Source organism: Pseudorasbora parva, unplaced genomic scaffold (genome assembly GCF_024679245.1).
Source record: "Pseudorasbora parva isolate DD20220531a unplaced genomic scaffold, ASM2467924v1 scaffold_33, whole genome shotgun sequence".
Lineage (NCBI taxonomy): Eukaryota > Metazoa > Chordata > Actinopteri > Cypriniformes > Gobionidae > Pseudorasbora > Pseudorasbora parva.
Window position 1 is genome coordinate 349,803 of NW_027125104.1, and position 26,373 is coordinate 376,175.

Consider the following 26,373-nt stretch of genomic DNA (forward strand, 5'->3'; position numbering starts at 1 on the left):
GTTTCTGTCTCTTTCTGCTGTGTCAGCCAGTGACCCGGAGAGTTCAGAGAACTGAACTGCGTCTGTTTTCATCGAGGTTGTCGAAACCTGCGACCGGTTTGCCGAATGTGGTTTTTCCCACAAACTTTGATATTCAACGGACGAGTTGATTGACAGCAGTGGTCCCAAAGGCAAAGTTGTTCGGATGGAGGTTTTCTGTCGTATGGTACGACTGTCTCGTGCGCGTGCTGTGAAAAAGCACGCGACATACGTTCGCCTATAGCCGCTCTCATGTTGTTGCTTTTTCATTTTAAAGCGCCACTAGGTGGCCATTCACCGCGTCCTTTCTCGCCTGACCCCAGACTGAGCCCGTGCACGGGTGTACCGGCTTGGGTGAAATTGTCTCGTTCCGTCCAAGAGCTATAGCCGTTCTAGCAGACCCCGCCTCGCCCAGCCCGTAGGTTTCGGCCTGCCGCCGCCAAGCTGAATCGAAATTCCCACTTTTTTTCCGATCTGGACGGACAGTCAGACTCCAGAGAATCTTTCTGCACTGGTTTGGGCCAGATCGGGCAAAAGACCTAGGACTAGTGTGCAAAAGTAGGTTTTTCACAAAATCCCAAATACCCGAAAATTTCGCCAGCGCAACCTTCGAATCCGAGGCATGCGTCTCGCTCGGCTCGAGCCAAGGATTCCGATGATATAAGACACTTGGTTCTGCGGCGTGCGGTTTGGGAGCTACGAGCCATTTCGTACTTTCGGTGGCTGTAGCGCCACCGCCGGGCCCATCGGGGGGCCAGCCTTGGTGATGTTGTAGAGCGAGTGGCTAGTACCATCCCTCAAAGTTTCAGGTCTCTACGACGTACGGCCTTTGCCAACCCTCCCCCCCCCTCACCGCTTCCCAGATGGGCGTCGCCTTTGCCGGCTCCCCTGCCGCTGCGTCATTGTGTCATCGCTTCTCGGCCTTTTGGCTAAGATCAAGTGTAGTATCTGTTCTTATCAGTTTAATATCTGATACGTCCCCTATCCGGGGACTGCATATTAAATTGTTTTTTGGCACATGGAGCCGGAACCGGGGCTTGCTCCGTCCACTCCACGCATCGACCTGGTATTGCAGTGCCTCCAGGAACGGTGTGCTTCCCCTTTTTGGGGACTGCGAATTGTTGTGACTAATAGAAGAACCAACAACACCACTGGACTTTTGTCAGAGAATACAGAAATACGCAGGAAGCGCATACAGAATGACGATGAGGTGACCGTTGACGATGACCGTGCCACAGAGGAAGCAGCAAGCTGCGGTCATATGAGCATAGGGAAAAAAGAAGAACAAAAGCGTCGGTTGCCGGCCGGCTGACTCATCACCGTCACAGCACGTTTTTTGATGTCCCTCTTATTTGAGAGTCTTTACCAACGAGCTGATGAGTCAAATCGGGGGTTTGTGTTGGATGGATTAGGGACACCTGATTCAAATCAAGGTCAGGCACGCACGCACGCAGCAGTCAAGCAATGGAAGGTGCCCCGTCCTTCCTTTTCTTGGGGGAGGGGAAGGTCACCGTGTTTGAGGATGGCGAAGGGGGATAGGGCGCCTCTGCCTGGAGGCCAGGCAACTCATACTTACCTGGCAGGGGAGACACCATGATCAGGAAGGTGGTTCACCCAGGGCGAGGCTCGGCCATTGCACTCCGGTTGTGCTGACCCCTGCGAATTCCCCAAATGTGGGAATCTCGACTGCATAATTTATGGTAGTGGGGGACTGCGTTCGCGCTCTCCCCTGTACACACTGGTTAAAAGCAGATAGCGTGGAGGGAAAAAGCATGCGGTTCTTGACGCTTGTGGCGCCGCCCACTGCCCCAAAGGGTGAAGTTGCACCAGTTTTGTTATGTTTCTGTCTCTTTCTGCTGTGTCAGCCAGTGACCCGGAGAGTTCAGAGAACTGAACTGCGTCTGTTTTCATCGAGGTTGTCGAAACCTGCGACCGGTTTGCCGAATGTGGTTTTTCCCACAAACTTTGATATTCAACGGACGAGTTGATTGACAGCAGTGGTCCCAAAGGCAAAGTTGTTCGGATGGAGGTTTTCTGTCGTATGGTACGACTGTCTCGTGCGCGTGCTGTGAAAAAGCACGCGACATACGTTCGCCTATAGCCGCTCTCATGTTGTTGCTTTTTCATTTTAAAGCGCCACTAGGTGGCCATTCACCGCGTCCTTTCTCGCCTGACCCCAGACTGAGCCCGTGCACGGGTGTACCGGCTTGGGTGAAATTGTCTCGTTCCGTCCAAGAGCTATAGCCGTTCTAGCAGACCCCGCCTCGCCCAGCCCGTAGGTTTCGGCCTGCCGCCGCCAAGCTGAATCGAAATTCCCACTTTTTTTCCGATCTGGACGGACAGTCAGACTCCAGAGAATCTTTCTGCACTGGTTTGGGCCAGATCGGGCAAAAGACCTAGGACTAGTGTGCAAAAGTAGGTTTTTCACAAAATCCCAAATACCCGAAAATTTCGCCAGCGCAACCTTCGAATCCGAGGCATGCGTCTCGCTCGGCTCGAGCCAAGGATTCCGATGATATAAGACACTTGGTTCTGCGGCGTGCGGTTTGGGAGCTACGAGCCATTTCGTACTTTCGGTGGCTGTAGCGCCACCGCCGGGCCCATCGGGGGGCCAGCCTTGGTGATGTTGTAGAGCGAGTGGCTAGTACCATCCCTCAAAGTTTCAGGTCTCTACGACGTACGGCCTTTGCCAACCCTCCCCCCCCCTCACCGCTTCCCAGATGGGCGTCGCCTTTGCCGGCTCCCCTGCCGCTGCGTCATTGTGTCATCGCTTCTCGGCCTTTTGGCTAAGATCAAGTGTAGTATCTGTTCTTATCAGTTTAATATCTGATACGTCCCCTATCCGGGGACTGCATATTAAATTGTTTTTTGGCACATGGAGCCGGAACCGGGGCTTGCTCCGTCCACTCCACGCATCGACCTGGTATTGCAGTGCCTCCAGGAACGGTGTGCTTCCCCTTTTTGGGGACTGCGAATTGTTGTGACTAATAGAAGAACCAACAACACCACTGGACTTTTGTCAGAGAATACAGAAATACGCAGGAAGCGCATACAGAATGACGATGAGGTGACCGTTGACGATGACCGTGCCACAGAGGAAGCAGCAAGCTGCGGTCATATGAGCATAGGGAAAAAAGAAGAACAAAAGCGTCGGTTGCCGGCCGGCTGACTCATCACCGTCACAGCACGTTTTTTGATGTCCCTCTTATTTGAGAGTCTTTACCAACGAGCTGATGAGTCGAATCGGGGGTTTGTGTTGGATGGATTAGGGACACCTGATTCAAATCAAGGTCAGGCACGCACGCACGCAGCAGTCAAGCAATGGAAGGTGCCCCGTCCTTCCTTTTCTTGGGGGAGGGGAAGGTCACCGTGTTTGAGGATGGCGAAGGGGGATAGGGCGCCTCTGCCTGGAGGCCAGGCAACTCATACTTACCTGGCAGGGGAGACACCATGATCAGGAAGGTGGTTCACCCAGGGCGAGGCTCGGCCATTGCACTCCGGTTGTGCTGACCCCTGCGAATTCCCCAAATGTGGGAATCTCGACTGCATAATTTATGGTAGTGGGGGACTGCGTTCGCGCTCTCCCCTGTACACACTGGTTAAAAGCAGATAGCGTGGAGGGAAAAAGCATGCGGTTCTTGACGCTTGTGGCGCCGCCCACTGCCCCAAAGGGTGAAGTTGCACCAGTTTTGTTATGTTTCTGTCTCTTTCTGCTGTGTCAGCCAGTGACCCGGAGAGTTCAGAGAACTGAACTGCGTCTGTTTTCATCGAGGTTGTCGAAACCTGCGACCGGTTTGCCGAATGTGGTTTTTCCCACAAACTTTGATATTCAACGGACGAGTTGATTGACAGCAGTGGTCCCAAAGGCAAAGTTGTTCGGATGGAGGTTTTCTGTCGTATGGTACGACTGTCTCGTGCGCGTGCTGTGAAAAAGCACGCGACATACGTTCGCCTATAGCCGCTCTCATGTTGTTGCTTTTTCATTTTAAAGCGCCACTAGGTGGCCATTCACCGCGTCCTTTCTCGCCTGACCCCAGACTGAGCCCGTGCACGGGTGTACCGGCTTGGGTGAAATTGTCTCGTTCCGTCCAAGAGCTATAGCCGTTCTAGCAGACCCCGCCTCGCCCAGCCCGTAGGTTTCGGCCTGCCGCCGCCAAGCTGAATCGAAATTCCCACTTTTTTTCCGATCTGGACGGACAGTCAGACTCCAGAGAATCTTTCTGCACTGGTTTGGGCCAGATCGGGCAAAAGACCTAGGACTAGTGTGCAAAAGTAGGTTTTTCACAAAATCCCAAATACCCGAAAATTTCGCCAGCGCAACCTTCGAATCCGAGGCATGCGTCTCGCTCGGCTCGAGCCAAGGATTCCGATGATATAAGACACTTGGTTCTGCGGCGTGCGGTTTGGGAGCTACGAGCCATTTCGTACTTTCGGTGGCTGTAGCGCCACCGCCGGGCCCATCGGGGGGCCAGCCTTGGTGATGTTGTAGAGCGAGTGGCTAGTACCATCCCTCAAAGTTTCAGGTCTCTACGACGTACGGCCTTTGCCAACCCTCCCCCCCCTCACCGCTTCCCAGATGGGCGTCGCCTTTGCCGGCTCCCCTGCCGCTGCGTCATTGTGTCATCGCTTCTCGGCCTTTTGGCTAAGATCAAGTATCTGGTCGAACGGTTGAGACTGCGATCGCCTCTCTGAGGTTTCCTGGCTCGAGATCCTTTTGTGTCCCGAGCCGCACAACTTCTGAGAGGTAGAGTGATCCTGCTTTTTTACGGTTCAACAAGTTTTAAGGTAAGACTTTTATTATTTTATCTATTTATTGTATTTATTGTTATTTTACAGTTTTTAGGCTGTTGGTGCCTCCACCATGTCGGCTGCTCGTGCTGGCATGCGGAGGCACCACAGCGTACGCTTTTTATTTAGAGAGGTGGATGGTAAGCTCCTGGGGTTGTCTCGTCTAGACTTCTCCAGGAAGCTGATCCAGAAAACCCTCAATTTTAGACCTGAGGATTTAAACTGTTTGATGACTCTGCCCCTGAACAAGGGTTTTGATTTGAGTTTTAAAACTGCTTCCCTGCTGAATGACTTTTGGCAAAGGTTTGACTCTGTTAAGGCCCAGTTCTCCATGTTCACTGTGGAAAAACTTTCAGATAACACACTTAAAACTGTGATTGTCAGAATGTTTAACGAAACAGTGACAGGGGATGATATTTGTGTCTGGTTGGGTAGATTTTGCACTGTTAGAAGCCAGCCTATCAAAGTGCTAGATGAGGACGGCATTTGGAATTGCTCCTGGCGGATTCCCATTAAACAATGGGAAGAGGCTGGGGGCTATCAAGGCCTGAAACATCTGCCTTCCATGATTGTGCTGGGAGAAAACAGAGGCTACATACACTACCAAGGGATGCCTAAGTTGTGTAGGAAATGTGGAAGAGTTGGGCATCTAGCCGATGCATGCCAAGAGTTAGTGTGTGGGAAGTGTAAAGAAATTGGGCACATTTTTGATGATTGTACCAATGGCAGGCGGTGCAACCTATGTGGAGAATCAAACCATCTCTACAGAGATTGCCCAAAAAGTTTTGCCAACAAACTCAAAGGCAACAAAATGGCCGCCCCACAACCAGAACAATCAAAAGAACAAAGAGAGGAGGTGGTCCCTGAGGTTTTGGCGGGAATTTCAATTTCCCAGCCAGCCTCAGGGAGTGGTCAGGAACAAGCAAGTGGGGCGGCCACAGGGGCGGAGTCATGTTCTCCAACAGAACCTGACAAAGAAATGGAAGAAGAGGAAAGGGAGGAAACAATAGAACATGTGAAAGAAATGGAAGAAGAGGAAAGAGAGGAATCAACAGTTTCCTCCCTAGAAACGGTTTCAGACCTAGCGGTGGAATCCAGTGGGAGTGAAATTAACTTTTCACTCCCAAATGCTCAGGTGCAAAAAAGACCTGCGGGATCTCCTCTATCTGATATAGAGGAGAAGAAAGCTAGGGCAGCACATAGTCCAGATAGTTCCGTTTTGGAAGATCTGGAACATATATGGCCCCTAGAATCCCCAAATGAGGTATCTTTTTTGCACATAAAGCTAAGAACATCATCACCAAAGGAGATGCAAGAGGATTCCTCTGTAGCTCCTGAGGTGGTGAGCACTTGCTTTCCCGACCCTAGTCCTCAAGGGAGAAAGGAAAAGCAGGTGAAACAAGATATAACATAATAGGTTTTTAATGGTTTTATTGTAGTCTTTTTATCATTGTTTTAAATGTCTCATACCTTTTTAATAACACTGCTCATGGCCCTCACCATTTCAACCATAAATGTGAGAAGCGTGAGAGCCACCATACGAGCACAGAGCATTTTATCCTTTTTAAATACTTGTAAATCAGATTTGTTTTTATTACAGGAGTGTGCTCTACCCTTTTTAAACAGGTACACAAAAATGGAGGAGCTATGGCCCCCTGGTCCCTCCATATGGAGCGGCTCAAACCTTAACAAGAACGACGGTGTTGCCATTTTAATTAAAAACCCAAATATCTTGGTGAAGGGCAGCACGGTGGTGAGGGAAGGGCGAGCGCTTTTAGCAAATCTAAATTTTTTAGGTAGAGATTTTAATGTTCTTAATGTGTATGGTTTTACCGGAAAAAATGATAGGTATGAGCTTTTAGAAGACTTGCAGCCCCACATGTTAGGAAGAGTTCCGGTAGTGGTGGCAGGGGATTTTAATTGTGTGTTATCAAAAAAAGACAGAAAGAGGGTTGGAGAAGATTTTAAAATTGATAAGACATCGGTTTTATTACAGGGTTTAGTTAGAGATTTTAATTTAGTCGACTGTTTTAAAAACATGCATCAAAGAGAGGAGGGCTACACTTGGTTCAGTAGTGATGGCGCCAAAGCCTCTCGAATCGACTATATTTTTACAAGAGACTGCCCGCCAACCGATGCTACATTGACTCCCCTCTTCTTTTCTGACCACCTAATGCTATCCTGCACCCTTTCACTACCCACGGGTGTGACGGTAGGGGGAGGGCTGTGGAAGCTGAACTGCTCCCTCTTAGAAGATGAGGACGTAGTAAAGGAATATAGGGAGCAGTTCAGCCAATGGCAGACCCTCCGAGACTTTTATGAGACACATGCACATTGGTGGGAGATGGTAAAAGACAGGACGAGACAGTTTTTTAGGAAAGTAGGAAAAGAAAAGAAAGATAAGGAAAGGAGACACATGATGGGGCTGCAAAAAAGACTACAGAGATATTTTACCCTTTTTAACAATGGTTTTGATTTTAATGATGAAATACAAGAGGTTAAAAGAGAAATGTCAGTTTTATCCAGTCTTCAGAGCAAAGGGGTCATTTTAAGAAGTAAAGAAAGAGAAATAGAAGAAGGTGAAAAATGTACTAGGTACTTTTTTAAAAAGATAATGACACAAAGAAGGAATATAGTCAATGTAAAAGTAGAAGGGAGGGAAGCAAAAACGACAAAGGAAATTTTAAAAGGGGTTGAAGATTTTTACAGAGAATTATATAGTACAAAATATGTAAACAGTGATACTGTAAAGGAAGTTTTAGAATTCATAGTCAGTAAAGTCAACAGTGAAAATGAGCTTTTAACCCAAGATTTTACCATTTTAGAAATGCACAAATCCCTCAAAAGTTTTAAAAGGGGGAAGTCCCCAGGAGTAGATGGACTCCCCCTGGAATTTTATCTAACCTTTTGGGATATTTTAGCTCATGAACTATTGACTGTTTTTAAAGACTTTGAGACGGTTGACAAACTTCCAGACAGTTTTAGAACAGGGATAGTTTCTTTACTTTACAAAACAGGAGACCGGACTGACTTAAAAAACTGGAGACCAATCACTCTTTTAAATTTTGATTGTAAACTTTTTAGTAAGATTTTAGCCACACGTATGTCGACAGTTTTAGAGGACGTAATCCACCCGGATCAAGCTTGTGCTGTGCCCGGAAGAAGGATAACAGACAGCCTGGTTCTGATTAGAGATGCCATCTGTTTTGCGAGAGACAGAAACATCCGGCTAGTAGTCCTAAATTTAGATTTTGAGAAAGCTTTTGACCGAGTCTCGCACCAGTACCTGTTTCAGGTACTGCAAAAAATGGGTTTTCCGAAGAGGTTCATAGCTTGGGTGGGACTGCTGTACGAGGGCTTAGTCAGCAAAATCCTTGTAAATGGTCATCTCTCTAAAGCGGTAAATATTCGCAGCGGTGTCCGTCAGGGGTGTCCTTTATCCCCCCTTTTGTATGTGGCTTGTATTGAGCCACTGGCACAGATCTTGAGAAGGGATACACGGATAAAAGGAATAGACATTCCAGGGACCAGTGGACTGACAGCGACATGTGTGCTCTACATGGACGACGTAACTCTTTTAGCCACGGACGTTTTATCAATACAAAGAGCTATGGACTTGACGGACTGGTACGGTCGGGCCTCGGGCGCAAAACTCAACAGAAGCAAGTCCGAGGCCCTGCTCTTTGGACCGTGGGACGACAGAGACACAGGCGGACTTAATGTAGATTTTAAGGAGACAGATTTTAAGATTTTAGGAGTTAAATTTGACAAGGAAGGGGGTGGACGGGAAAACTGGACTGACTTATTAGGGAAAGTTAGGAAAAGACTGGGGTTTTGGGGACTACGACAGATGACTTTGGAGGGCAAAGTTTTAATTTTTAAAGCCATCATTTTACCTCTAATGTCACTTGTTTGTTCTGTTTTTATCCCACCTAGGAAATTCCTAAAGAAATTAGAAAGGGCGGTGTTTTATTTCCTGTGGGGGTCCAAGTGGGAGAGGTTGAAGAGGGACGTGGTCAAGAGGAGACCAGAAAATGGTGGAAAAGGGCTCCCAGACCCCCACCTGTTTTTAGGCAGCCGCTTCACCGCCCTACATTTAAGATATGCCACGACCCCATCCAAAGAAAATAAGACAGCAGCCATGGCACGGTTTTGGATGGGGTCTTACCTAAGAGCATTGAAGATTTTACCAATTGATTTGAGTAGTCCTGTATCTTTTAATCTACCCACAGAGTACAGTTTTATAAAAAAGTTTTTAAAGAAACATTTTTTAGAACAACAAGACGTCACTATTTTAACCAACCACAAATCTCTTGTCTCCTTTGTGCAGGACCGGGAACCGGTGAGTCCAATTCCAAACCTCACTCTAAGTGAGGCAAAATTGGTCTGGAAGAATGCTGCTCACCCCGCTCTCCAGAATGGACACAAGGACTTGTCATGGATGGTGGCTCATGAGATCCTCCCGGTCAGGGCGGTTATGCACTCCAGAGGCATGGCCAAAAATCCCATCTGCCCGCGGTCCGGGTGCAAATCCCCGGAGACCGTCTACCATCTGCTCTGGGAGTGCGGTGCTGCGCGGGACCTGTGGGCCAGGGCCGGCCCCCTGTTTTTCCCGTGCCTGCCAGCGGGTGGGGCCCAGGTGGACTACAAGCTCGCCATCCTAGGGGTGGGTCAGGGCCTAAAAGCCCAAACATCGCATGAATTTGCATCGCTCTGGCTCACCCTTAACGTAATCAAGGATGCCATCTGGGTCACCAGAAACCTGCTGGTGGGGAAACGCGTGACGGTCCCCCTCCACGCATGCGAGCAAAGAATAAGATCAACGCTGCAGGGTGGGCCGCACGTCGTCATTCGGACGGGGGGGCCGAGGCCACACAAAGGAGGTCCCGGCCACCACCGACCTTGACCGCCCGTAGATGCACCCTCACCACTCTGGCTACGGGAACAGCGGGCCAGCGGGCCGGAGGAGAGGGGATCTCCGCTGACCCCCGGAAATGGCAGGCCAAGTGTTCTTCCTGGAGAGTGGGGGGGAATGCAGACTTGATAAGGACTCACCCCCAGTCTTGCACAATGGATTTTATCATCTTTATTTTATTTATCTACTGATTTTTACATGCAAACACCACACCCCCTTTTAAGAAACTCAACACACGCATGGACTATTAAACACGACTTGCACAATGGTTTTAGTTTTATTATTTTAAACACTGAATTCTTCATTTTAAACCATGTGTATTAAATGTTCTGCTTGTTTTAAATGTGTGTTGAAAGGAAAGTGTGTTTTGTGAAATATGATTGTAAATGGTGACAATAAAAACCTTTCAAAAGAAAAAATCTGTTCTTATCAGTTTAATATCTGATACGTCCCCTATCCGGGGACTGCATATTAAATTGTTTTTTGGCACATGGAGCCGGAACCGGGGCTTGCTCCGTCCACTCCACGCATCGACCTGGTATTGCAGTGCCTCCAGGAACGGTGTGCTTCCCCTTTTTGGGGACTGCGAATTGTTGTGACTAATAGAAGAACCAACAACACCACTGGACTTTTGTCAGAGAATACAGAAATACGCAGGAAGCGCATACAGAATGACGATGAGGTGACCGTTGACGATGACCGTGCCACAGAGAAAGCAGCAAGCTGCGGTCATATGAGCATAGGGAAAAAAGAAGAACAAAAGCGTCGGTTGCCGGCCGGCTGACTCATCACCGTCACAGCACGTTTTTTGATGTCCCTCTTATTTGAGAGTCTTTACCAACGAGCTGATGAGTCGAATCGGGGGTTTGTGTTGGATGGATTAGGGACACCTGATTCAAATCAAGGTCACGCACGCACGCAGCAGTCAAGCAATGGAAGGTGCCCCGTCCTTCCTTTTCTTGGGGGAGGGGAAGGTCACCGTGTTTGAGGATGGCGAAGGGGGATAGGGCGCCTCTGCCTGGAGGCCAGGCAACTCATACTTACCTGGCAGGGGAGACACCATGATCAGGAAGGTGGTTCACCCAGGGCGAGGCTCGGCCATTGCACTCCGGTTGTGCTGACCCCTGCGAATTCCCCAAATGTGGGAATCTCGACTGCATAATTTATGGTAGTGGGGGACTGCGTTCGCGCTCTCCCCTGTACACACTGGTTAAAAGCAGATAGCGTGGAGGGAAAAAGCGTGCGGTTCTTGACGCTTGTGGCGCCGCCCACTGCCCCAAAGGGTGAAGTTGCACCAGTTTTGTTATGTTTCTGTCTCTTTCTGCTGTGTCAGCCAGTGACCCGGAGAGTTCAGAGAACTGAACTGCGTCTGTTTTCATCGAGGTTGTCGAAACCTGCGACCGGTTTGCCGAATGTGGTTTTTCCCACAAACTTTGATATTCAACGGACGAGTTGATTGACAGCAGTGGTCCCAAAGGCAAAGTTGTTCGGATGGAGGTTTTCTGTCGTATGGTACGACTGTCTCGTGCGCGTGCTGTGAAAAAGCACGCGACATACGTTCGCCTATAGCCGCTCTCATGTTGTTGCTTTTTCATTTTAAAGCGCCACTAGGTGGCCATTCACCGCGTCCTTTCTCGCCTGACCCCAGACTGAGCCCGTGCACGGGTGTACCGGCTTGGGTGAAATTGTCTCGTTCCGTCCAAGAGCTATAGCCGTTCTAGCAGACCCCGCCTCGCCCAGCCCGTAGGTTTCGGCCTGCCGCCGCCAAGCTGAATCGAAATTCCCACTTTTTTTCCGATCTGGACGGACAGTCAGACTCCAGAGAATCTTTCTGCACTGGTTTGGGCCAGATCGGGCAAAAGACCTAGGACTAGTGTGCAAAAGTAGGTTTTTCACAAAATCCCAAATACCCGAAAATTTCGCCAGCGCAACCTTCGAATCCGAGGCATGCGTCTCGCTCGGCTCGAGCCAAGGATTCCGATGATATAAGACACTTGGTTCTGCGGCGTGCGGTTTGGGAGCTACGAGCCATTTCGTACTTTCGGTGGCTGTAGCGCCACCGCCGGGCCCATCGGGGGGCCAGCCTTGGTGATGTTGTAGAGCGAGTGGCTAGTGCCATCCCTCAAAGTTTCAGGTCTCTACGACGTACGGCCTTTGCCAACCCTCCCCCCCCTCACCGCTTCCCAGATGGGCGTCGCCTTTGCCGGCTCCCCTGCCGCTGCGTCATTGTGTCATCGCTTCTCGGCCTTTTGGCTAAGATCAAGTGTAGTATCTGTTCTTATCAGTTTAATATCTGATACGTCCCCTATCCGGGGACTGCATATTAAATTGATTTTTGGCACATGGAGCCGGAACCGGGGCTTGCTCCGTCCACTCCACGCATCGACCTGGTATTGCAGTGCCTCCAGGAACGGTGTGCTTCCCCTTTTTGGGGACTGCGAATTGTTGTGACTAATAGAAGAACCAACAACACCACTGGAATTTTGTCAGAGAATACAGAAATACGCAGGAAGCGCATACAGAATGACGATGAGGTGACCGTTGACGATGACCGTGCCACAGAGAAAGCAGCAAGCTGCGGTCATATGAGCATAGGGAAAAAAGAAGAACAAAAGCGTCGGTTGCCGGCCGGCTGACTCATCACCGTCACAGCACGTTTTTTGATGTCCCTCTTATTTGAGAGTCTTTACCAACGAGCTGATGAGTCGAATCAGGGGTTTGTGTTGGATGGATTAGGGACACCTGATTCAAATCAAGGTCAGGCACGCACGCACGCAGCAGTCAAGCAATGGAAGGTGCCCCGTCCTTCCTTTTCTTGGGGGAGGGGAAGGTCACCGTGTTTGAGGATGGCGAAGGGGGATAGGGCGCCTCTGCCTGGAGGCCAGGCAACTCATACTTACCTGGCAGGGGAGACACCATGATCAGGAAGGTGGTTCACCCAGGGCGAGGCTCGGCCATTGCACTCCGGTTGTGCTGACCCCTGCGAATTCCCCAAATGTGGGAATCTCGACTGCATAATTTATGGTAGTGGGGGACTGCGTTCGCGCTCTCCCCTGTACACACTGGTTAAAAGCAGATAGCGTGGAGGGAAAAAGCGTGCGGTTCTTGACGCTTGTGGCGCCGCCCACTGCCCCAAAGGGTGAAGTTGCACCAGTTTTGTTATGTTTCTGTCTCTTTCTGCTGTGTCAGCCAGTGACCCGGAGAGTTCAGAGAACTGAACTGCGTCTGTTTTCATCGAGGTTGTCGAAACCTGCGACCGGTTTGCCGAATGTGGTTTTTCCCACAAACTTTGATATTCAACGGACGAGTTGATTGACAGCAGTGGTCCCAAAGGCAAAGTTGTTCGGATGGAGGTTTTCTGTCGTATGGTACGACTGTCTCGTGCGCGTGCTGTGAAAAAGCACGCGACATACGTTCGCCTATAGCCGCTCTCATGTTGTTGCTTTTTCATTTTAAAGCGCCACTAGGTGGCCATTCACCGCGTCCTTTCTCGCCTGACCCCAGACTGAGCCCGTGCACGGGTGTACCGGCTTGGGTGAAATTGTCTCGTTCCGTCCAAGAGCTATAGCCGTTCTAGCAGACCCCGCCTCGCCCAGCCCGTAGGTTTCGGCCTGCCGCCGCCAAGCTGAATCGAAATTCCCACTTTTTTTCCGATCTGGACGGACAGTCAGACTCCAGAGAATCTTTCTGCACTGGTTTGGGCCAGATCGGGCAAAAGACCTAGGACTAGTGTGCAAAAGTAGGTTTTTCACAAAATCCCAAATACCCGAAAATTTCGCCAGCGCAACCTTCGAATCCGAGGCATGCGTCTCGCTCGGCTCGAGCCAAGGATTCCGATGATATAAGACACTTGGTTCTGCGGCGTGCGGTTTGGGAGCTACGAGCCATTTCGTACTTTCGGTGGCTGTAGCGCCACCGCCGGGCCCATCGGGGGGCCAGCCTTGGTGATGTTGTAGAGCGAGTGGCTAGTACCATCCCTCAAAGTTTCAGGTCTCTACGACGTACGGCCTTTGCCAACCCTCCCCCCCCTCACCGCTTCCCAGATGGGCGTCGCCTTTGCCGGCTCCCCTGCCGCTGCGTCATTGTGTCATCGCTTCTCGGCCTTTTGGCTAAGATCAAGTGTAGTATCTGTTCTTATCAGTTTAATATCTGATACGTCCCCTATCCGGGGACTGCATATTAAATTGATTTTTGGCACATGGAGCCGGAACCGGGGCTTGCTCCGTCCACTCCACGCATCGACCTGGTATTGCAGTGCCTCCAGGAACGGTGTGCTTCCCCTTTTTGGGGACTGCGAATTGTTGTGACTAATAGAAGAACCAACAACACCACTGGAATTTTGTCAGAGAATACAGAAATACGCAGGAAGCGCATACAGAATGACGATGAGGTGACCGTTGACGATGACCGTGCCACAGAGAAAGCAGCAAGCTGCGGTCATATGAGCATAGGGAAAAAAGAAGAACAAAAGCGTCGGTTGCCGGCCGGCTGACTCATCACCGTCACAGCACGTTTTTTGATGTCCCTCTTATTTGAGAGTCTTTACCAACGAGCTGATGAGTCGAATCAGGGGTTTGTGTTGGATGGATTAGGGACACCTGATTCAAATCAAGGTCAGGCACGCACGCACGCAGCAGTCAAGCAATGGAAGGTGCCCCGTCCTTCCTTTTCTTGGGGGAGGGGAAGGTCACCGTGTTTGAGGATGGCGAAGGGGGATAGGGCGCCTCTGCCTGGAGGCCAGGCAACTCATACTTACCTGGCAGGGGAGACACCATGATCAGGAAGGTGGTTCACCCAGGGCGAGGCTCGGCCATTGCACTCCGGTTGTGCTGACCCCTGCGAATTCCCCAAATGTGGGAATCTCGACTGCATAATTTATGGTAGTGGGGGACTGCGTTCGCGCTCTCCCCTGTACACACTGGTTAAAAGCAGATAGCGTGGAGGGAAAAAGCGTGCGGTTCTTGACGCTTGTGGCGCCGCCCACTGCCCCAAAGGGTGAAGTTGCACCAGTTTTGTTATGTTTCTGTCTCTTTCTGCTGTGTCAGCCAGTGACCCGGAGAGTTCAGAGAACTGAACTGCGTCTGTTTTCATCGAGGTTGTCGAAACCTGCGACCGGTTTGCCGAATGTGGTTTTTCCCACAAACTTTGATATTCAACGGACGAGTTGATTGACAGCAGTGGTCCCAAAGGCAAAGTTGTTCGGATGGAGGTTTTCTGTCGTATGGTACGACTGTCTCGTGCGCGTGCTGTGAAAAAGCACGCGACATACGTTCGCCTATAGCCGCTCTCATGTTGTTGCTTTTTCATTTTAAAGCGCCACTAGGTGGCCATTCACCGCGTCCTTTCTCGCCTGACCCCAGACTGAGCCCGTGCACGGGTGTACCGGCTTGGGTGAAATTGTCTCGTTCCGTCCAAGAGCTATAGCCGTTCTAGCAGACCCCGCCTCGCCCAGCCCGTAGGTTTCGGCCTGCCGCCGCCAAGCTGAATCGAAATTCCCACTTTTTTTCCGATCTGGACGGACAGTCAGACTCCAGAGAATCTTTCTGCACTGGTTTGGGCCAGATCGGGCAAAAGACCTAGGACTAGTGTGCAAAAGTAGGTTTTTCACAAAATCCCAAATACCCGAAAATTTCGCCAGCGCAACCTTCGAATCCGAGGCATGCGTCTCGCTCGGCTCGAGCCAAGGATTCCGATGATATAAGACACTTGGTTCTGCGGCGTGCGGTTTGGGAGCTACGAGCCATTTCGTACTTTCGGTGGCTGTAGCGCCACCGCCGGGCCCATCGGGGGGCCAGCCTTGGTGATGTTGTAGAGCGAGTGGCTAGTGCCATCCCTCAAAGTTTCAGGTCTCTACGACGTACGGCCTTTGCCAACCCTCCCCCCCCTCACCGCTTCCCAGATGGGCGTCGCCTTTGCCGGCTCCCCTGCCGCTGCGTCATTGTGTCATCGCTTCTCGGCCTTTTGGCTAAGATCAAGTGTAGTATCTGTTCTTATCAGTTTAATATCTGATACGTCCCCTATCCGGGGACTGCATATTAAATTGATTTTTGGCACATGGAGCCGGAACCGGGGCTTGCTCCGTCCACTCCACGCATCGACCTGGTATTGCAGTGCCTCCAGGAACGGTGTGCTTCCCCTTTTTGGGGACTGCGAATTGTTGTGACTAATAGAAGAACCAACAACACCACTGGAATTTTGTCAGAGAATACAGAAATACGCAGGAAGCGCATACAGAATGACGATGAGGTGACCGTTGACGATGACCGTGCCACAGAGAAAGCAGCAAGCTGCGGTCATATGAGCATAGGGAAAAAAGAAGAACAAAAGCGTCGGTTGCCGGCCGGCTGACTCATCACCGTCACAGCACGTTTTTTGATGTCCCTCTTATTTGAGAGTCTTTACCAACGAGCTGATGAGTCGAATCAGGGGTTTGTGTTGGATGGATTAGGGACACCTGATTCAAATCAAGGTCAGGCACGCACGCACGCAGCAGTCAAGCAATGGAAGGTGCCCCGTCCTTCCTTTTCTTGGGGGAGGGGAAGGTCACCGTGTTTGAGGATGGCGAAGGGGGATAGGGCGCCTCTGCCTGGAGGCCAGGCAACTCATACTTACCTGGCAGGGGAGACACCATGATCAGGAAGGTGGTTCACCCAGGGCGAGGCTCGGCCATTGCACTCCGGTTGTGCTGACCCCTGCGAATTCCCCAAATGTGGGAATCTCGACTGCATAATTTATGGTAGTGGGGGACTGCGTTCGCGCTCTCCCCTGTACACACTGGTTAAAAGCAGATAGCGTGGAGGGAAAAAGCGTGCGGTTCTTGACGCTTGTGGCGCCGCCCACTGCCCCAAAGGGTGAAGTTGCACCAGTTTTGTTATGTTTCTGTCTCTTTCTGCTGTGTCAGCCAGTGACCCGGAGAGTTCAGAGAACTGAACTGCGTCTGTTTTCATCGAGGTTGTCGAAACCTGCGACCGGTTTGCCGAATGTGGTTTTTCCCACAAACTTTGATATTCAACGGACGAGTTGATTGACAGCAGTGGTCCCAAAGGCAAAGTTGTTCGGATGGAGGTTTTCTGTCGTATGGTACGACTGTCTCGTGCGCGTGCTGTGAAAAAGCACGCGACATACGTTCGCCTATAGCCGCTCTCATGTTGTTGCTTTTTCATTTTAAAGCGCCACTAGGTGGCCATTCACCGCGTCCTTTCTCGCCTGACCCCAGACTGAGCCCGTGCACGGGTGTACCGGCTTGGGTGAAATTGTCTCGTTCCGTCCAAGAGCTATAGCCGTTCTAGCAGACCCCGCCTCGCCCAGCCCGTAGGTTTCGGCCTGCCGCCGCCAAGCTGAATCGAAATTCCCACTTTTTTTCCGATCTGGACGGACAGTCAGACTCCAGAGAATCTTTCTGCACTGGTTTGGGCCAGATCGGGCAAAAGACCTAGGACTAGTGTGCAAAAGTAGGTTTTTCACAAAATCCCAAATACCCGAAAATTTCGCCAGCGCAACCTTCGAATCCGAGGCATGCGTCTCGCTCGGCTCGAGCCAAGGATTCCGATGATATAAGACACTTGGTTCTGCGGCGTGCGGTTTGGGAGCTACGAGCCATTTCGTACTTTCGGTGGCTGTAGCGCCACCGCCGGGCCCATCGGGGGGCCAGCCTTGGTGATGTTGTAGAGCGAGTGGCTAGTACCATCCCTCAAAGTTTCAGGTCTCTACGACGTACGGCCTTTGCCAACCCTCCCCCCCCTCACCGCTTCCCAGATGGGCGTCGCCTTTGCCGGCTCCCCTGCCGCTGCGTCATTGTGTCATCGCTTCTCGGCCTTTTGGCTAAGATCAAGTGTAGTATCTGTTCTTATCAGTTTAATATCTGATACGTCCCCTATCCGGGGACTGCATATTAAATTGATTTTTGGCACATGGAGCCGGAACCGGGGCTTGCTCCGTCCACTCCACGCATCGACCTGGTATTGCAGTGCCTCCAGGAACGGTGTGCTTCCCCTTTTTGGGGACTGCGAATTGTTGTGACTAATAGAAGAACCAACAACACCACTGGAATTTTGTCAGAGAATACAGAAATACGCAGGAAGCGCATACAGAATGACGATGAGGTGACCGTTGACGATGACCGTGCCACAGAGAAAGCAGCAAGCTGCGGTCATATGAGCATAGGGAAAAAAGAAGAACAAAAGCGTCGGTTGCCGGCCGGCTGACTCATCACCGTCACAGCACGTTTTTTGATGTCCCTCTTATTTGAGAGTCTTTACCAACGAGCTGATGAGTCGAATCAGGGGTTTGTGTTGGATGGATTAGGGACACCTGATTCAAATCAAGGTCAGGCACGCACGCACGCAGCAGTCAAGCAATGGAAGGTGCCCCGTCCTTCCTTTTCTTGGGGGAGGGGAAGGTCACCGTGTTTGAGGATGGCGAAGGGGGATAGGGCGCCTCTGCCTGGAGGCCAGGCAACTCATACTTACCTGGCAGGGGAGACACCATGATCAGGAAGGTGGTTCACCCAGGGCGAGGCTCGGCCATTGCACTCCGGTTGTGCTGACCCCTGCGAATTCCCCAAATGTGGGAATCTCGACTGCATAATTTATGGTAGTGGGGGACTGCGTTCGCGCTCTCCCCTGTACACACTGGTTAAAAGCAGATAGCGTGGAGGGAAAAAGCGTGCGGTTCTTGACGCTTGTGGCGCCGCCCACTGCCCCAAAGGGTGAAGTTGCACCAGTTTTGTTATGTTTCTGTCTCTTTCTGCTGTGTCAGCCAGTGACCCGGAGAGTTCAGAGAACTGAACTGCGTCTGTTTTCATCGAGGTTGTCGAAACCTGCGACCGGTTTGCCGAATGTGGTTTTTCCCACAAACTTTGATATTCAACGGACGAGTTGATTGACAGCAGTGGTCCCAAAGGCAAAGTTGTTCGGATGGAGGTTTTCTGTCGTATGGTACGACTGTCTCGTGCGCGTGCTGTGAAAAAGCACGCGACATACGTTCGCCTATAGCCGCTCTCATGTTGTTGCTTTTTCATTTTAAAGCGCCACTAGGTGGCCATTCACCGCGTCCTTTCTCGCCTGACCCCAGACTGAGCCCGTGCACGGGTGTACCGGCTTGGGTGAAATTGTCTCGTTCCGTCCAAGAGCTATAGCCGTTCTAGCAGACCCCGCCTCGCCCAGCCCGTAGGTTTCGGCCTGCCGCCGCCAAGCTGAATCGAAATTCCCACTTTTTTTCCGATCTGGACGGACAGTCAGACTCCAGAGAATCTTTCTGCACTGGTTTGGGCCAGATCGGGCAAAAGACCTAGGACTAGTGTGCAAAAGTAGGTTTTTCACAAAATCCCAAATACCCGAAAATTTCGCCAGCGCAACCTTCGAATCCGAGGCATGCGTCTCGCTCGGCTCGAGCCAAGGATTCCGATGATATAAGACACTTGGTTCTGCGGCGTGCGGTTTGGGAGCTACGAGCCATTTCGTACTTTCGGTGGCTGTAGCGCCACCGCCGGGCCCATCGGGGGGCCAGCCTTGGTGATGTTGTAGAGCGAGTGGCTAGTACCATCCCTCAAAGTTTCAGGTCTCTACGACGTACGGCCTTTGCCAACCCTCCCCCCCCTCACCGCTTCCCAGATGGGCGTCGCCTTTGCCGGCTCCCCTGCCGCTGCGTCATTGTGTCATCGCTTCTCGGCCTTTTGGCTAAGATCAAGTGTAGTATCTGTTCTTATCAGTTTAATATCTGATACGTCCCCTATCCGGGGACTGCATATTAAATTGATTTTTGGCACATGGAGCCGGAACCGGGGCTTGCTCCGTCCACTCCACGCATCGACCTGGTATTGCAGTGCCTCCAGGAACGGTGTGCTTCCCCTTTTTGGGGACTGCGAATTGTTGTGACTAATAGAAGAACCAACAACACCACTGGAATTTTGTCAGAGAATACAGAAATACGCAGGAAGCGCATACAGAATGACGATGAGGTGACCGTTGACGATGACCGTGCCACAGAGAAAGCAGCAAGCTGCGGTCATATGAGCATAGGGAAAAAAGAAGAACAAAAGCGTCGGTTGCCGGCCGGCTGACTCATCACCGTCACAGCACGTTTTTTGATGTCCCTCTTATTTGAGAGTCTTTACCAACGAGCTGATGAGTCGAATCAGGGGTTTGTGTTGGATGGATTAGGGACACCTGATTCAAATCAAGGTCAGGCACGCACGCACGCAGCAGTCAAGCAATGGAAGGTGCCCCGTCCTTCCTTTTCTTGGGGGAGGGGAAGGTCACCGTGTTTGAGGATGGCGAAGGGGGATAGGGCGCCTCTGCCTGGAGGCCAGGCAACTCATACTTACCTGGCAGGGGAGACACCATGATCAGGAAGGTGGTTCACCCAGGGCGAGGCTCGGCCATTGCACTCCGGTTGTGCTGACCCCTGCGAATTCCCCAAATGTGGGAATCTCGACTGCATAATTTATGGTAGTGGGGGACTGCGTTCGCGCTCTCCCCTGTACACACTGGTTAAAAGCAGATAGCGTGGAGGGAAAAAGCGTGCGGTTCTTGACGCTTGTGGCGCCGCCCACTGCCCCAAAGGGTGAAGTTGCACCAGTTTTGTTATGTTTCTGTCTCTTTCTGCTGTGTCAGCCAGTGACCCGGAGAGTTCAGAGAACTGAACTGCGTCTGTTTTCATCGAGGTTGTCGAAACCTGCGACCGGTTTGCCGAATGTGGTTTTTCCCACAAACTTTGATATTCAACGGACGAGTTGATTGACAGCAGTGGTCCCAAAGGCAAAGTTGTTCGGATGGAGGTTTTCTGTCGTATGGTACGACTGTCTCGTGCGCGTGCTGTGAAAAAGCACGCGACATACGTTCGCCTATAGCCGCTCTCATGTTGTTGCTTTTTCATTTTAAAGCGCCACTAGGTGGCCATTCACCGCGTCCTTTCTCGCCTGACCCCAGACTGAGCCCGTGCACGGGTGTACCGGCTTGGGTGAAATTGTCTCGTTCCGTCCAAGAGCTATAGCCGTTCTAGCAGACCCCGCCTCGCCCAGCCCGTAGGTTTCGGCCTGCCGCCGCCAAGCTGAATCGAAATTCCCACTTTTTTTCCGATCTGGACGGACAGTCAGACTCCAGAGAATCTTTCTGCACTGGTTTGGGCCAGATCGGGCAAAAGACCTAGGACTAGTGTGCAAAAGTAGGTTTTTCACAAAATCCCAAATACCCGAAAATTTCGCCAGCGCAACCTTCGAATCCGAGGCATGCGTCTCGCTCGGCTCGAGCCAAGGATTCCGATGATATAAGACACTTGGTTCTGCGGCGTGCGGTTTGGGAGCTACGAGCCATTTCGTACTTTCGGTGGCTGTAGCGCCACCGCCGGGCCCATCGGGGGGCCAGCCTTGGTGATGTTGTAGAGCGAGTGGCTAGTACCATCCCTCAAAGTTTCAGGTCTCTACGACGTACGGCCTTTGCCAACCCTCCCCCCCCTCACCGCTTCCCAGATGGGCGTCGCCTTTGCCGGCTCCCCTGCCGCTGCGTCATTGTGTCATCGCTTCTCGGCCTTTTGGCTAAGATCAAGTGTAGTATCTGTTCTTATCAGTTTAATATCTGATACGTCCCCTATCCGGGGACTGCATATTAAATTGATTTTTGGCACATGGAGCCGGAACCGGGGCTTGCTCCGTCCACTCCACGCATCGACCTGGTATTGCAGTGCCTCCAGGAACGGTGTGCTTCCCCTTTTTGGGGACTGCGAATTGTTGTGACTAATAGAAGAACCAACAACACCACTGGAATTTTGTCAGAGAATACAGAAATACGCAGGAAGCGCATACAGAATGACGATGAGGTGACCGTTGACGATGACCGTGCCACAGAGAAAGCAGCAAGCTGCGGTCATATGAGCATAGGGAAAAAAGAAGAACAAAAGCGTCGGTTGCCGGCCGGCTGACTCATCACCGTCACAGCACGTTTTTTGATGTCCCTCTTATTTGAGAGTCTTTACCAACGAGCTGATGAGTCGAATCGGGGGTTTGTGTTGGATGGATTAGGGACACCTGATTCAAATCAAGGTCAGGCACGCACGCACGCAGCAGTCAAGCAATGGAAGGTGCCCCGTCCTTCCTTTTCTTGGGGGAGGGGAAGGTCACCGTGTTTGAGGATGGCGAAGGGGGATAGGGCGCCTCTGCCTGGAGGCCAGGCAACTCATACTTACCTGGCAGGGGAGACACCATGATCAGGAAGGTGGTTCACCCAGGGCGAGGCTCGGCCATTGCACTCCGGTTGTGCTGACCCCTGCGAATTCCCCAAATGTGGGAATCTCGACTGCATAATTTATGGTAGTGGGGGACTGCGTTCGCGCTCTCCCCTGTACACACTGGTTAAAAGCAGATAGCGTGGAGGGAAAAAGCGTGCGGTTCTTGACGCTTGTGGCGCCGCCCACTGCCCCAAAGGGTGAAGTTGCACCAGTTTTGTTATGTTTCTGTCTCTTTCTGCTGTGTCAGCCAGTGACCCGGAGAGTTCAGAGAACTGAACTGCGTCTGTTTTCATCGAGGTTGTCGAAACCTGCGACCGGTTTGCCGAATGTGGTTTTTCCCACAAACTTTGATATTCAACGGACGAGTTGATTGACAGCAGTGGTCCCAAAGGCAAAGTTGTTCGGATGGAGGTTTTCTGTCGTATGGTACGACTGTCTCGTGCGCGTGCTGTGAAAAAGCACGCGACATACGTTCGCCTATAGCCGCTCTCATGTTGTTGCTTTTTCATTTTAAAGCGCCACTAGGTGGCCATTCACCGCGTCCTTTCTCGCCTGACCCCAGACTGAGCCCGTGCACGGGTGTACCGGCTTGGGTGAAATTGTCTCGTTCCGTCCAAGAGCTATAGCCGTTCTAGCAGACCCCGCCTCGCCCAGCCCGTAGGTTTCGGCCTGCCGCCGCCAAGCTGAATCGAAATTCCCACTTTTTTTCCGATCTGGACGGACAGTCAGACTCCAGAGAATCTTTCTGCACTGGTTTGGGCCAGATCGGGCAAAAGACCTAGGACTAGTGTGCAAAAGTAGGTTTTTCACAAAATCCCAAATACCCGAAAATTTCGCCAGCGCAACCTTCGAATCCGAGGCATGCGTCTCGCTCGGCTCGAGCCAAGGATTCCGATGATATAAGACACTTGGTTCTGCGGCATGCGGTTTGGGAGCTACGAGCCATTTCGTACTTTCGGTGGCTGTAGCGCCACCGCCGGGCCCATCGGGGGGCCAGCCTTGGTGATGTTGTAGAGCGAGTGGCTAGTACCATCCCTCAAAGTTTCAGGTCTCTACGACGTACGGCCTTTGCCAACCCTCCCCCCCCTCACCGCTTCCCAGATGGGCGTCGCCTTTGCCGGCTCCCCTGCCGCTGCGTCATTGTGTCATCGCTTCTCGGCCTTTTGGCTAAGATCAAGTGTAGTATCTGTTCTTATCAGTTTAATATCTGATACGTCCCCTATCCGGGGACTGCATATTAAATTGATTTTTGGCACATGGAGCCGGAACCGGGGCTTGCTCCGTCCACTCCACGCATCGACCTGGTATTGCAGTGCCTCCAGGAACGGTGTGCTTCCCCTTTTTGGGGACTGCGAATTGTTGTGACTAATAGAAGAACCAACAACACCACTGGAATTTTGTCAGAGAATACAGAAATACGCAGGAAGCGCATACAGAATGACGATGAGGTGACCGTTGACGATGACCGTGCCACAGAGAAAGCAGCAAGCTGCGGTCATATGAGCATAGGGAAAAAAGAAGAACAAAAGCGTCGGTTGCCGGCCGGCTGACTCATCACCGTCACAGCACGTTTTTTGATGTCCCTCTTATTTGAGAGTCTTTACCAACGAGCTGATGAGTCGAATCAGGGGTTTGTGTTGGATGGATTAGGGACACCTGATTCAAATCAAGGTCAGGCACGCACGCACGCAGCAGTCAAGCAATGGAAGGTGCCCCGTCCTTCCTTTTCTTGGGGGAGGGGAAGGTCACCGTGTTTGAGGATGGCGAAGGGGGATAGGGCGCCTCTGCCTGGAGGCCAGGCAACTCATACTTACCTGGCAGGGGAGACACCATGATCAGGAAGGTGGTTCACCCAGGGCGAGGCTCGGCCATTGCACTCCGGTTGTGCTGACCCCTGCGAATTCCCCAAATGTGGGAATCTCGACTGCATAATTTATGGTAGTGGGGGACTGCGTTCGCGCTCTCCCCTGTACACACTGGTTAAAAGCAGATAGCGTGGAGGGAAAAAGCGTGCGGTTCTTGACGCTTGTGGCGCCGCCCACTGCCCCAAAGGGTGAAGTTGCACCAGTTTTGTTATGTTTCTGTCTCTTTCTGCTGTGTCAGCCAGTGACCCGGAGAGTTCAGAGAACTGAACTGCGTCTGTTTTCATCGAGGTTGTCGAAACCTGCGACCGGTTTGCCGAATGTGGTTTTTCCCACAAACTTTGATATTCAACGGACGAGTTGATTGACAGCAGTGGTCCCAAAGGCAAAGTTGTTCGGATGGAGGTTTTCTGTCGTATGGTACGACTGTCTCGTGCGCGTGCTGTGAAAAAGCACGCGACATACGTTCGCCTATAGCCGCTCTCATGTTGTTGCTTTTTCATTTTAAAGCGCCACTAGGTGGCCATTCACCGCGTCCTTTCTCGCCTGACCCCAGACTGAGCCCGTGCACGGGTGTACCGGCTTGGGTGAAATTGTCTCGTTCCGTCCAAGAGCTATAGCCGTTCTAGCAGACCCCGCCTCGCCCAGCCCGTAGGTTTCGGCCTGCCGCCGCCAAGCTGAATCGAAATTCCCACTTTTTTTCCGATCTGGACGGACAGTCAGACTCCAGAGAATCTTTCTGCACTGGTTTGGGCCAGATCGGGCAAAAGACCTAGGACTAGTGTGCAAAAGTAGGTTTTTCACAAAATCCCAAATACCCGAAAATTTCGCCAGCGCAACCTTCGAATCCGAGGCATGCGTCTCGCTCGGCTCGAGCCAAGGATTCCGATGATATAAGACACTTGGTTCTGCGGCGTGCGGTTTGGGAGCTACGAGCCATTTCGTACTTTCGGTGGCTGTAGCGCCACCGCCGGGCCCATCGGGGGGCCAGCCTTGGTGATGTTGTAGAGCGAGTGGCTAGTACCATCCCTCAAAGTTTCAGGTCTCTACGACGTACGGCCTTTGCCAACCCTCCCCCCCCTCACCGCTTCCCAGATGGGCGTCGCCTTTGCCGGCTCCCCTGCCGCTGCGTCATTGTGTCATCGCTTCTCGGCCTTTTGGCTAAGATCAAGTGTAGTATCTGTTCTTATCAGTTTAATATCTGATACGTCCCCTATCCGGGGACTGCATATTAAATTGATTTTTGGCACATGGAGCCGGAACCGGGGCTTGCTCCGTCCACTCCACGCATCGACCTGGTATTGCAGTGCCTCCAGGAACGGTGTGCTTCCCCTTTTTGGGGACTGCGAATTGTTGTGACTAATAGAAGAACCAACAACACCACTGGAATTTTGTCAGAGAATACAGAAATACGCAGGAAGCGCATACAGAATGATGATGAGGTGACCGTTGACGATGACCGTGCCACAGAGAAAGCAGCAAGCTGCGGTCATATGAGCATAGGGAAAAAAGAAGAACAAAAGCGTCGGTTGCCGGCCGGCTGACTCATCACCGTCACAGCACGTTTTTTGATGTCCCTCTTATTTGAGAGTCTTTACCAACGAGCTGATGAGTCGAATCGGGGGTTTGTGTTGGATGGATTAGGGACACCTGATTCAAATCAAGGTCAGGCACGCACGCACGCAGCAGTCAAGCAATGGAAGGTGCCCCGTCCTTCCTTTTCTTGGGGGAGGGGAAGGTCACCGTGTTTGAGGATGGCGAAGGGGGATAGGGCGCCTCTGCCTGGAGGCCAGGCAACTCATACTTACCTGGCAGGGGAGACACCATGATCAGGAAGGTGGTTCACCCAGGGCGAGGCTCGGCCATTGCACTCCGGTTGTGCTGACCCCTGCGAATTCCCCAAATGTGGGAATCTCGACTGCATAATTTATGGTAGTGGGGGACTGCGTTCGCGCTCTCCCCTGTACACACTGGTTAAAAGCAGATAGCGTGGAGGGAAAAAGCGTGCGGTTCTTGACGCTTGTGGCGCCGCCCACTGCCCCAAAGGGTGAAGTTGCACCAGTTTTGTTATGTTTCTGTCTCTTTCTGCTGTGTCAGCCAGTGACCCGGAGAGTTCAGAGAACTGAACTGCGTCTGTTTTCATCGAGGTTGTCGAAACCTGCGACCGGTTTGCCGAATGTGGTTTTTCCCACAAACTTTGATATTCAACGGACGAGTTGATTGACAGCAGTGGTCCCAAAGGCAAAGTTGTTCGGATGGAGGTTTTCTGTCGTATGGTACGACTGTCTCGTGCGCGTGCTGTGAAAAAGCACGCGACATACGTTCGCCTATAGCCGCTCTCATGTTGTTGCTTTTTCATTTTAAAGCGCCACTAGGTGGCCATTCACCGCGTCCTTTCTCGCCTGACCCCAGACTGAGCCCGTGCACGGGTGTACCGGCTTGGGTGAAATTGTCTCGTTCCGTCCAAGAGCTATAGCCGTTCTAGCAGACCCCGCCTCGCCCAGCCCGTAGGTTTCGGCCTGCCGCCGCCAAGCTGAATCGAAATTCCCACTTTTTTTCCGATCTGGA

General features: G+C 51.6%; 21 non-coding genes and 1 pseudogene across 21 annotated transcripts; all 22 read left to right on the plus strand.

Annotated features, from left to right (window-relative positions):
- Positions 1–927: 927 nt before the first annotated feature.
- Positions 928–1,118, plus strand: LOC137066812 (U2 spliceosomal RNA). Its single transcript, XR_010902698.1, has one exon. It is a non-coding gene; the product is annotated as a U2 spliceosomal RNA (small nuclear RNA).
- A 468-nt stretch (positions 1,119–1,586) lies between these two features.
- LOC137066995 (U1 spliceosomal RNA) lies at positions 1,587–1,750 on the plus strand. The gene has a single exon (XR_010902826.1). It is a non-coding gene; the product is annotated as a U1 spliceosomal RNA (small nuclear RNA).
- A 1,034-nt stretch (positions 1,751–2,784) lies between these two features.
- On the plus strand, positions 2,785–2,975 carry LOC137066814 (U2 spliceosomal RNA). Its single transcript, XR_010902699.1, has one exon. It is a non-coding gene; the product is annotated as a U2 spliceosomal RNA (small nuclear RNA).
- Positions 2,976–3,443: 468 nt separating this feature from the next.
- On the plus strand, positions 3,444–3,607 carry LOC137066996 (U1 spliceosomal RNA). The gene has a single exon (XR_010902827.1). It is a non-coding gene; the product is annotated as a U1 spliceosomal RNA (small nuclear RNA).
- Positions 3,608–10,120: 6,513 nt separating this feature from the next.
- LOC137066906 (U2 spliceosomal RNA) lies at positions 10,121–10,293 on the plus strand (annotated as a pseudogene).
- Positions 10,294–10,757: 464 nt separating this feature from the next.
- Positions 10,758–10,921, plus strand: LOC137066997 (U1 spliceosomal RNA). Its single transcript, XR_010902828.1, has one exon. It is a non-coding gene; the product is annotated as a U1 spliceosomal RNA (small nuclear RNA).
- Positions 10,922–11,954: 1,033 nt separating this feature from the next.
- Positions 11,955–12,145, plus strand: LOC137066544 (U2 spliceosomal RNA). The gene has a single exon (XR_010902455.1). It is a non-coding gene; the product is annotated as a U2 spliceosomal RNA (small nuclear RNA).
- A 468-nt stretch (positions 12,146–12,613) lies between these two features.
- LOC137066998 (U1 spliceosomal RNA) lies at positions 12,614–12,777 on the plus strand. Its single transcript, XR_010902829.1, has one exon. It is a non-coding gene; the product is annotated as a U1 spliceosomal RNA (small nuclear RNA).
- Positions 12,778–13,810: 1,033 nt separating this feature from the next.
- LOC137066545 (U2 spliceosomal RNA) lies at positions 13,811–14,001 on the plus strand. Its single transcript, XR_010902456.1, has one exon. It is a non-coding gene; the product is annotated as a U2 spliceosomal RNA (small nuclear RNA).
- Positions 14,002–14,469: 468 nt separating this feature from the next.
- LOC137066999 (U1 spliceosomal RNA) lies at positions 14,470–14,633 on the plus strand. Its single transcript, XR_010902830.1, has one exon. It is a non-coding gene; the product is annotated as a U1 spliceosomal RNA (small nuclear RNA).
- A 1,033-nt stretch (positions 14,634–15,666) lies between these two features.
- Positions 15,667–15,857, plus strand: LOC137066546 (U2 spliceosomal RNA). Its single transcript, XR_010902457.1, has one exon. It is a non-coding gene; the product is annotated as a U2 spliceosomal RNA (small nuclear RNA).
- Positions 15,858–16,325: 468 nt separating this feature from the next.
- On the plus strand, positions 16,326–16,489 carry LOC137067000 (U1 spliceosomal RNA). The gene has a single exon (XR_010902831.1). It is a non-coding gene; the product is annotated as a U1 spliceosomal RNA (small nuclear RNA).
- Positions 16,490–17,522: 1,033 nt separating this feature from the next.
- LOC137066547 (U2 spliceosomal RNA) lies at positions 17,523–17,713 on the plus strand. The gene has a single exon (XR_010902458.1). It is a non-coding gene; the product is annotated as a U2 spliceosomal RNA (small nuclear RNA).
- A 468-nt stretch (positions 17,714–18,181) lies between these two features.
- LOC137067002 (U1 spliceosomal RNA) lies at positions 18,182–18,345 on the plus strand. Its single transcript, XR_010902832.1, has one exon. It is a non-coding gene; the product is annotated as a U1 spliceosomal RNA (small nuclear RNA).
- A 1,033-nt stretch (positions 18,346–19,378) lies between these two features.
- Positions 19,379–19,569, plus strand: LOC137066549 (U2 spliceosomal RNA). Its single transcript, XR_010902459.1, has one exon. It is a non-coding gene; the product is annotated as a U2 spliceosomal RNA (small nuclear RNA).
- Positions 19,570–20,037: 468 nt separating this feature from the next.
- Positions 20,038–20,201, plus strand: LOC137067003 (U1 spliceosomal RNA). The gene has a single exon (XR_010902833.1). It is a non-coding gene; the product is annotated as a U1 spliceosomal RNA (small nuclear RNA).
- A 1,033-nt stretch (positions 20,202–21,234) lies between these two features.
- LOC137066550 (U2 spliceosomal RNA) lies at positions 21,235–21,425 on the plus strand. The gene has a single exon (XR_010902460.1). It is a non-coding gene; the product is annotated as a U2 spliceosomal RNA (small nuclear RNA).
- A 468-nt stretch (positions 21,426–21,893) lies between these two features.
- On the plus strand, positions 21,894–22,057 carry LOC137067005 (U1 spliceosomal RNA). The gene has a single exon (XR_010902835.1). It is a non-coding gene; the product is annotated as a U1 spliceosomal RNA (small nuclear RNA).
- A 1,033-nt stretch (positions 22,058–23,090) lies between these two features.
- LOC137066551 (U2 spliceosomal RNA) lies at positions 23,091–23,281 on the plus strand. Its single transcript, XR_010902461.1, has one exon. It is a non-coding gene; the product is annotated as a U2 spliceosomal RNA (small nuclear RNA).
- A 468-nt stretch (positions 23,282–23,749) lies between these two features.
- On the plus strand, positions 23,750–23,913 carry LOC137067006 (U1 spliceosomal RNA). Its single transcript, XR_010902836.1, has one exon. It is a non-coding gene; the product is annotated as a U1 spliceosomal RNA (small nuclear RNA).
- Positions 23,914–24,946: 1,033 nt separating this feature from the next.
- On the plus strand, positions 24,947–25,137 carry LOC137066552 (U2 spliceosomal RNA). Its single transcript, XR_010902462.1, has one exon. It is a non-coding gene; the product is annotated as a U2 spliceosomal RNA (small nuclear RNA).
- A 468-nt stretch (positions 25,138–25,605) lies between these two features.
- LOC137067007 (U1 spliceosomal RNA) lies at positions 25,606–25,769 on the plus strand. The gene has a single exon (XR_010902837.1). It is a non-coding gene; the product is annotated as a U1 spliceosomal RNA (small nuclear RNA).
- Positions 25,770–26,373: the final 604 nt, after the last annotated feature.